We start from the raw sequence: 9,057 nt of genomic DNA, 5'->3' as shown, positions 1-9,057 counted from the left end.
TTTGATATTTGACCAGGTTTTAAACCCTCCAGGGTCTGCTTCAGACACCTTCATTGCCATTGGAACAAACTGTTTTCATTCACGCACTGCACAGGGGAAAATCTCTGCATGCTTGGAGTGGACATCCCCTTAACTTATCAATGGATTTGAGGTCCATCAGTTACTCTCAACCTGGTTTAGCCTGTCTACTGAGGCAGTTTCCTGGAGTGTGGCTACATGCTACAGCTTCTTGAAGCCACCTGTGAGAGTTGGGTGAAAGATGGACGCCAAATTGAAAACACTGGAGAGCATAGGAATAAATGGAACTTTCCATAAAATAATAAGCAGTAACTACCTAAAACCTTCAGCAAGCATTATATGCAATAAAGATAAACTAGATGCATTCCCAGTAAGGTCAGGGGTGAAACAAGGATGTCCATTATCACCACTATTATTCAATATGGTACTAGAAATGTTAGCTGTAGCAATAAGAGAAGAAAAAGAAATTGAAGGAATTAGAATAGGCAAAGAATAAACTAAGTTATCACTCTTTGTAGATGATATGATGATATACTTAGAGAATCCCAGAGATTCAAGTAAAAAACTACTTGAAATAATAAACAACTTTGGTAAAGTTGCAGGTTACAAAATAAACCCACACAAATCTTCTGCATTTCTATGTATTACTAACAAAGCCCAACAGCAAGAGACAGAAAGAAAAATCCCATTTAAAGTTAGGGTAGACACTATAAAATATTTGGGAGTCTACCTGCCAAAACAAATCCAGGGACTATATGAACACAATTACAAAATACTTTTCACACAAATAAAGTCAGATCTAAGTAAGTGGAAAAACATCAGTTGCTCATAGGTAGGCCAAGCCAATATAACAAAAATGACAATTCTACCTAAATTAATTTACTTATTCAGTGCCATACCAATCAAACTATCAGATAATTATTTTCTAGAGCTAGAAAAAATAATATCAAAATTCATCTGGAAGAACAAAAGGTCCGGAATATCCAGGAAACTAATGAAAAGAAATACTAGGGAAGGTGGCCTAGCTCTACCAGATCTCAAATTGTATTATAAGGCAGCAATTATCAAAACCAATTGGTACTGGCTAAGAAACAGAAGGGTAGACAAATGGAATAGGTTAGGTACTCAAAACACAGTAGTCAATGAATATAGCAATCTACTGTTTCATAAACCTAAGGACCCCAGCTTCTGGGATAAGAACTCACTGTTTGACAAAAATTGCTGGGAGAACTGAATAACAGTGTGGCAGAAACTAGCCACAGACCAATGCCTGACACCATACACAAGAAGCCCAAATGGGTACATGAGCTAGGTATAAAGATTGATGTTATGAACAAATTAGTGGAGCAAGAAATATTTATTTATCAGATCTATGGAGTAGGGAAGAATTTTTGACTAAACAAAATGGATAATTTTGATTACATTAAACTGAAAAGGTTTTGCACAACCAAACCCAATGCAACCAAGATTAAGAGGGAAGCAGAAAAGTGGGAACGAATTTTTGCAACTAGTGTCTGTGATAAAAGGCCTCATTTCTAAAATATATAGAGAACTGAGTCAAATGTACAAGAATACAAGTCATTCCCCAGTTGATAAATGGTCAAAGGATATGAACAGGCAGTTTTCAGAGGAAGAAATCTATAGTCATATGAAAAAAATGCTCCCAATCACTATTGGTTAGAGAAATGCAAATCAGAACAACTCTGAGATACCACATTACACCTATCAGATTGGATAACACAACAAAGATGATAAACGTTGGAGATGTGAGAGAATTGGAATACTCATTCATTGTTGGTGGAGCTATGGGCTGATCCAACCATTCTGGAGAGCAATTTGGAACTATGCCCAAAGGGCTACAAAAATGTGCATACCCTTTGACCCAGCAATACCGTTTCTAGGACTGTATCCCCAAGAGATCATAAAAATGGGAAAGGGTCTCACATGTACAAAAATATTTATAGCAGCTCTCTTTGTGGTGACCAAAAACTGGAAATCAAGGGAATGCCCATCAATTGGGGAATGGCTGAATAAATTGTGGTATATGAATGTAATGAAATACTATTGTGCTATAAGAAATAATGAACAGGAAGACTTCAGAGAGGTCTGGAAAAACTTATATGAACTGATGCTGAGTGAAAGGAGCAGAACCAGGAGAACTTTGTACACAGCAACAACCATAGTGTGTGAGGAATTTTTCTGGTAGACTTTGTACTTCATTGCAATGCATGGACTTAATTAATTCCCAGTGGTCTCAAGGCAAAATGCCTTCCACATCCAGGGAAAGAACTATGGAATTAGATCACTGAATGAAGCAGATCACTTTCTTTTGTATTATGTTTTGGTTTCTTTTATGATTTCTCCCATTCATTTTAATTCTTCTATCCAACATGACTAAGGTGAAAATGTATTTAATAGGAAGGTATGTGTAGAACCTATAAAAAACTGTATGCCATATCAGGAAGAGAGTGGGAAGGAAAGGAGGGAGGGGAAAAATCTAAGATATATGGAAGTGATTGTAGAACACTGAAAACAAATAAAATAATTTTTAAAAATGGACACCAAAGGTGGGTGAGCAACCCTGAAAAAGGCCCCACTCCAGAGGTGCTAGCTCTCCTTGAACACCCCATCCACCCCACAAATTGGCAGAGTAAGCTCTTTAACAAATTGTTGTTGACTGGCAGTTTTGTCTTTGTAGACTAAAAATTTATCAAAGTAGTTTGTACAGAGTAGGAGCTTAATAAATATTTGTTGAATTGAGCTGAAAATAGAATTGGAAGTTATCTGTACAGAGAGCAGCTGAAACTGTGACTGGATGTTATCTGAAAAATTTACTTATATGGAAATCTCATTCCCTGATGTGGGACAAATGAAGTGCCAGTGTTTATCACTACACTAACCAATCCTAGGGGAGTGGGAGAATAAACAAAAATATAATTGGACATAGTGCTTATTTTAAATTATCATGTGCAGGCAAGAGAAATTACTTTGTACTAATAATACACTCTCCAGTAAAAGAGGCTATCAAAGCCTATGTAGATGTTCTGAAGACAGACTGCAGAGTTCAGGAATCATGGAAATAGAGGAGATCCTAAGAGAATAAATTACGGCTTCTCACCCCTTGCTTCATCTCTAAATTTAACTATTGTTCAAGAAGCTAAGGGGATGGAAGAGGTTTTTTGCCTGATACAAATATATATTTATCAAAAGCTTGCTGGTTGATGAGGAAGGAAGCAAAGAGAGGTGTTTAAAAGAACAGAACAAGATAGGAATTTGGTCAGTGACATTTTGTTGTGGAAAATTATGTTTCAACAACTAAATTTTTGTAAGATTCATCCAGAAAAATTAAGCTTTCTCATTTCACAACAAACCCATCCCATAATACACTGTTCATTTTTAAGAAAGTCAGCATAGTGCAGTGGTGCAGACTGAAAAAATAGTAAGACCTAGCTTTGAGCTCTGACTTTGACACTTCCTAGTCATGTGACTAAATGAAGTTTCCTTTCCCCCATGGATAAAATGGAGATAACTAATACTGTGTCTTCTGCCTACTTCACAGTTGCAGGGATCAGAGAAGCAATGAATAAGAAAATACTTTATAATTTGTACAGTGATATACAAATATAGCATTCAGTTTGGGGGATGGAGTAAATGGAGGAAAAGTGACCGACATTATTTTAAATGTCAAGGCTTCTAACCTTGGTCATGGCTATTTTGCCTATATTTGTACAATTTATTCAGAAAATTCAATAATACATTTGGAATTTGTGAGAACAAAGGAGATAATGTAATGTATTTTACAAACCTTAAAGTGCTAGCTATGTCAGTTATTATTACTCAAATTTAGAATAAATATGTACCTAATAGGTTAGATTAGCTTATATGAATGTTTTTCACACATTCTATACCACACCTATAGTTTCAGTTTATTACCCATTATATTTCTCCAATTATTCTTAAAAAGATGTCTTGGAAACCTCAGTAGGTCATGAGTTCCACCTCTCTAGGAGTTTCCAAGCAAAGGCTGGATAACCACAATTTAGTTATTGGGTAGAAGGTCTCCTGCTTCCTGCCCAAGTTCCAAGGCCATCACTGAAGGGAGCAATCACAACAGGGAAAAAGTCCATCTTCACTGTCACCACTATCAATCAACCATTTCATGTAAGTACAAACCCACTTGAGTGGCAGCACCACCCAGACCACCAGCTCTCCTTCTAATCCTAGCTGTGAAGAAAACACCACACGGAGATTAAACTTGGCAATTCCTTCTACAGGTGCTACAGCCACAAGAGAAAGTTTCTGTTATCAAAATTCTTTACAGTGCCAAATGGTCCAATGTCAGAAAAATATGATTTCATCAGTGGAAATGACATCTTATTGAGGCAATTTTAGGTGAGCCCAAAGGACCACGGGACTTTTCCATCTGACTTGTTGCAGAACCCTTCTACGTGTGTTGTCTTTAGCATTACAATGAGAGCTCCATGACAGCAGGGACAATTGGACTTCTCCACTGGTGTTCCCAGGACTTAAGAGCATATCATAAGCACACATGCGTTTTCTTTCACTCACTCAGGTTAGTCCTGAGGAGCTCTGAGGTACGAGGTTCTGAGAAAGAGTGCTGCCACGAAGAACAGTAAATAATCTAAGCACACTGACAATGCTGGAGCTTGGATTCCACTGGATTAGTCAAAAAGGTAGACAAAAAGGGGTTAGGGTTAGCACAATGCCTCCCACACAAGATGTTCTTAATAAGTGTTAGCTGACTGATGAGTTGACTGATTTTGAGAAATCATGTTAAAAATATGAACAGAAGTCCATCTCTTAATAATTTGTGGCAATTTTACATTCTTAATTATTAAAGTATTACAAAGGTTCTATCAAGAAGAGACATTTTCTGGGAGTTTTTCCATGGAAATTTCAGATTAGGGATGTAATATTTATATTCCACTGGAATCTGGATCTTCAAGTAATATAATGCAGCTTGCAAACTAAAATACGGTTCTCAGTACTTCTGAAAATATTTCTAATATCACAAGAAAAAAACTTTGGACATTCCAGCCCCATGCCACCCCCTGTCATGTAAACATTTGTAACACCAAGGTGATACCCATAGCAGCTGCTGTGAATATACATGCATATCTTCATGGTTAGTTTGCAAACTCTCCTCCTCCAAGACAAAACCAAAATTTATTTGGAACATTGCTATTAGGATACTAGAAAGCAAGGTTCAGTAAGGTACTCATAACCAATCCAGAGAGCACTGACATTTCTCTCCCACAAGCCTCCTGATGAGCAAGTTCCCCTAGGTTCCCTCAGCCTGTTTTTCTCTCTCTCTGCCAGCTTTTCTCACCACTCACACCTTTCCTTCCAAGCAATACAATATATACTGTTTCCAGTCTAAAGACTGGGCACTTGATTGGCTTAGAGAAGCTTGGAAAACAGCACTTAATTGGGAACATGTGGGAATCCCTATGGTCCAGAGCCTAACTGGTTCTGTGACAGGAATTCACATGAGGCCTATTAATGGGCCGGGAAGATCTTATATCCCATTAACCTTACAACATTACACAGACTAATATAACTACATAAAATTATATGAAATTCATGACCTGATACTTCTTGTTAAAAACCTTAAACTCCTTGAATTTTCTTTAATTCTAAATACTAAAAATCTGAATCCTTCTGATGCATTTAGGAATAAGCGTGAAATTCTCTACAAGAATCTGTTATAGCACCAGTGATGGGGTGAGTAGGTGGTACAGTGGATAGAGTGCTAGGCCCGGAGTCCAAGTTCAGATTCAGCCTCAGATACTTTTCCCAGCTGTGTGTCCCTGGGCAAGTCACTTAATCTTGTTTGCCATAGCTCCTCATCTGTAAAATGAGCTGGAGAAGGAAATGGCAAACTACTCCAGGATCTGCCAAGAAAACCCCAAATAAGATCACGTGAAGAGTCAGATACGACTGAAAAACAACTTAACATATACATCATCCCTTCTAAAAGTAATGGTTTGCATCCTGAATGGTATAATTAAGAAGTATACATGAAGAGCTGGACAAGACTGAAAAATTACTGAACACTAACAATAACTACCTATGACAACCAGGGTTGCTAAAAAGGGAATTTAGAAATTCAATCCATTCTACACCCAGTTGCCACATTACTATTCCTAAGAATCATTCCCACTATCTGCCACCTTTGCTCCTATACACACATCTTCTGGGGCTATCACCTTCATCCTTAACTAACATGAGGTAACTTTACTCCTTACCATGGTTAACTCCTCTAACAGTTTAAAAGGTCCCATTCCCTGGAAAAGGGTTCCTGTAGAGGACAGGGTTTTAACTGGGACTTAAAGGAAGCCAGATAAGTGTAGATTTGTGTGCAGTGAAATGCCTGGCCTATATTAAGTGCTTAATAAATACTGATTAACTGATTAAAAAAAGGTCCCATTCTGCCCCCCATCTTGGCACGTCTTTTTCTCTCTGATGGATCATTCTCTACTACATACGAACATGTCCACTGTCTCCTCCTTCCTTAAAGAACCATCACATGATCCTTCCACTCCTAACAACTGCCCTAGATCTTTTCTGCTCTTGGTTGCTAAACTCCTTGAAAAGGCCAACTACAATACATGCCGCCACTTTCTCCTCACTCTCTTCTTAACCCTTTGCAATTCTGCTTCTGATCTTACCATTTCCCTGAAACTGCTCTCTCCAAAGTTATCAGATTTTTTAATTGAGAAACCCAATGGCCTTTTCTCAATCCTCATTCTTCTTGATTTCTGTGGCCTTTGACACTACTGATCACCCTCTCATCCTTGAAATTATTCTCTTGAAATTATTTTCACAACACCACTTTCTCCTGGTTGTCTTCCTATCAACCTCCTACCTGACCGACCCTTCTGTCTCCTTTGGAGGATCCTTGTCCAGATCACAACACCCTATACCCATACATGTGTGGTTCTCTGCTGGGTCTTCTCTTCTCCCTCTCTGCTACTTTACTTGGTGACCACATCAGTTTCCATAGATTTGTCATCTCTATGCTCAAAGGTAGATTCTGAAATCTATCAATCCTGATCCAATTTCTCTGTTGGCTTCTAGTCTCTCATCTCATCTCCAGATGCTTTTTAGGTATCTTGAACTGGATGTCCAGTAGGCATTTTAAATTCCTTATGTCCAAAATAGAATTATTTTCCCCCACCTACCTTCCTTATTACTAGAGAGGGCAACATCACCCTCCTAATCCCTTGGGCTCACAATCTAGAACTCATCTTCAACCTGTCACTATCTCTCTGCTGTCATATTCAATCTGTTGCCAAGGTCTGTGGATTTTACCTTTGCAACATCTCTCTGATGTGCCCCCTTCTTTCCTCGAACACCACCACCACTCTGGCATAGGCCTTCATTATCTCACACCTGGATTACTGCAACAGCCAGTTGATGGATCTGCCTGCCTTGAGTGTCTCCCCATTACAATCCGTCCTTCAGACACTAAAGTGTTTTTCCTAAAGCACAGGTCTGCTGTAAAAACTCCTCTGCAGCATTCAAAGCTCTTCATAACCTACCCAACCCATACCTTTCTAAGTCTTTTTCATCTTACTTCCAACCACATACTCTTGAATCCAGTCACCTTAGCTTCCATAAGACACTCCGTTGATCAGTTCTGGGCATTTTCTCTGGCTGTCCCCTGTGCCTTGCCCAGGGGACTGCCTTCCTTCATATTCCAACTAAAATCTCATCTTTCATAGTAAGCCTTTTCCAATTCCTCGTAATTCCAGTGCTTTCCTTCTGTTAATTTATCTTGTAGATTCTTTGAACATATTTATTAACTTATCTTCCCCATTAGATTGAGTTCCTTGTGGGTAGGAACTCTTTTGTTTTTTTGTATCCCCAGAGCTTAGTCTGGTATTTGACATATAGTAGGTGCATAATAAATGCTTACTCTCTCAAATAGCACATCAATGGTTTCACAGCCAGTTCTAACTGCTTTGTGTGTATATATCTGATCATTGTCATTTCTCTGCTTCAAATCCTGCACTGGCTGCCTGTCATCTACTGAACCAATTCTAAGGCCTTCATAATCTAGCCCCAGTGTCCCTCTTCTACTTTAAGTCTCATTCCATTTCTGGTTCTTTAAGCCTACCTTTTGAGAATGTCTGAGAATGCCACTTTTCTTTTAATGAAAAGTTAGTTAAATAATTTAATACAGAATCATAATATATTTATTAGCAAGCTCAATGAGCAACCAAATTCCAGATGTGCTGAATGACTGGGTTTTTTTGTTCTAAACTAAGATTTCATCTGTATAGGGAACTCCTATTGTGGAAACTCTCTCCAACAATGGAGATCAATCAATCAATAAGCACGTATTAAGGGCTTACTTATGTGACAGGCACTGAGACCAGAAAGATAAAAATAAGACAGTCCCCCTAAAAGAGTATACAATCTATTGGGGCAATACAGGTTCTCAGATAAGAACAGAGAGGACGTGCAAAGCAAATACATAAGTGATTAGAAGGAGGAACACTAAACACTGGGAAAATCATAGAAAATGTAGAAAAGGTGGCATTAGCGAAGCCCTGAAAGGATCTGGGGGTTCAAAAAGGTGAAGAATCGGAGGAAAAGCAGTCAAGACATGAGGAACAGGTTGAGAAAAGTCACAAGACATAGGAGATAAGATATTGGAAAGCAGGTCAGTTTGGCTGAAGTATAGTTTGTGAGAAGTCAGGCACTGGAAAAATGTGCTGGAGGCAGAACGGAAGGGTTCTAAAGGACAGGGTCTGTTAGGCTCTAGCAGTCATGGAAAGCCACTCACATCTCTTGAGCTTCAAAGATATGGTCAAAGCTGCATAGAAGTAGATATAGTGGAAAAAGAAGGGTATAGATACAGATGGACCAATTAGGAAGCTAGTACAAAAAGCCAGTACCTGAACTGGACTGGTTGTAGTGTGGGTAGAATTAAGAGATGTTTTAAGAGATATTGAGGAGGTAGCATCAACAACACTTGGCAACTGACTGGATTTGGAGGGATGGAGGTGA

The sequence above is a fragment of the Notamacropus eugenii genome, chromosome 3, assembly GCF_028372415.1.
Source record: "Notamacropus eugenii isolate mMacEug1 chromosome 3, mMacEug1.pri_v2, whole genome shotgun sequence".
Lineage (NCBI taxonomy): Eukaryota > Metazoa > Chordata > Mammalia > Diprotodontia > Macropodidae > Notamacropus > Notamacropus eugenii.
The sequence above is the reverse complement of the archived record's forward strand: the minus strand, read 5'-3'. Positions refer to the sequence as shown.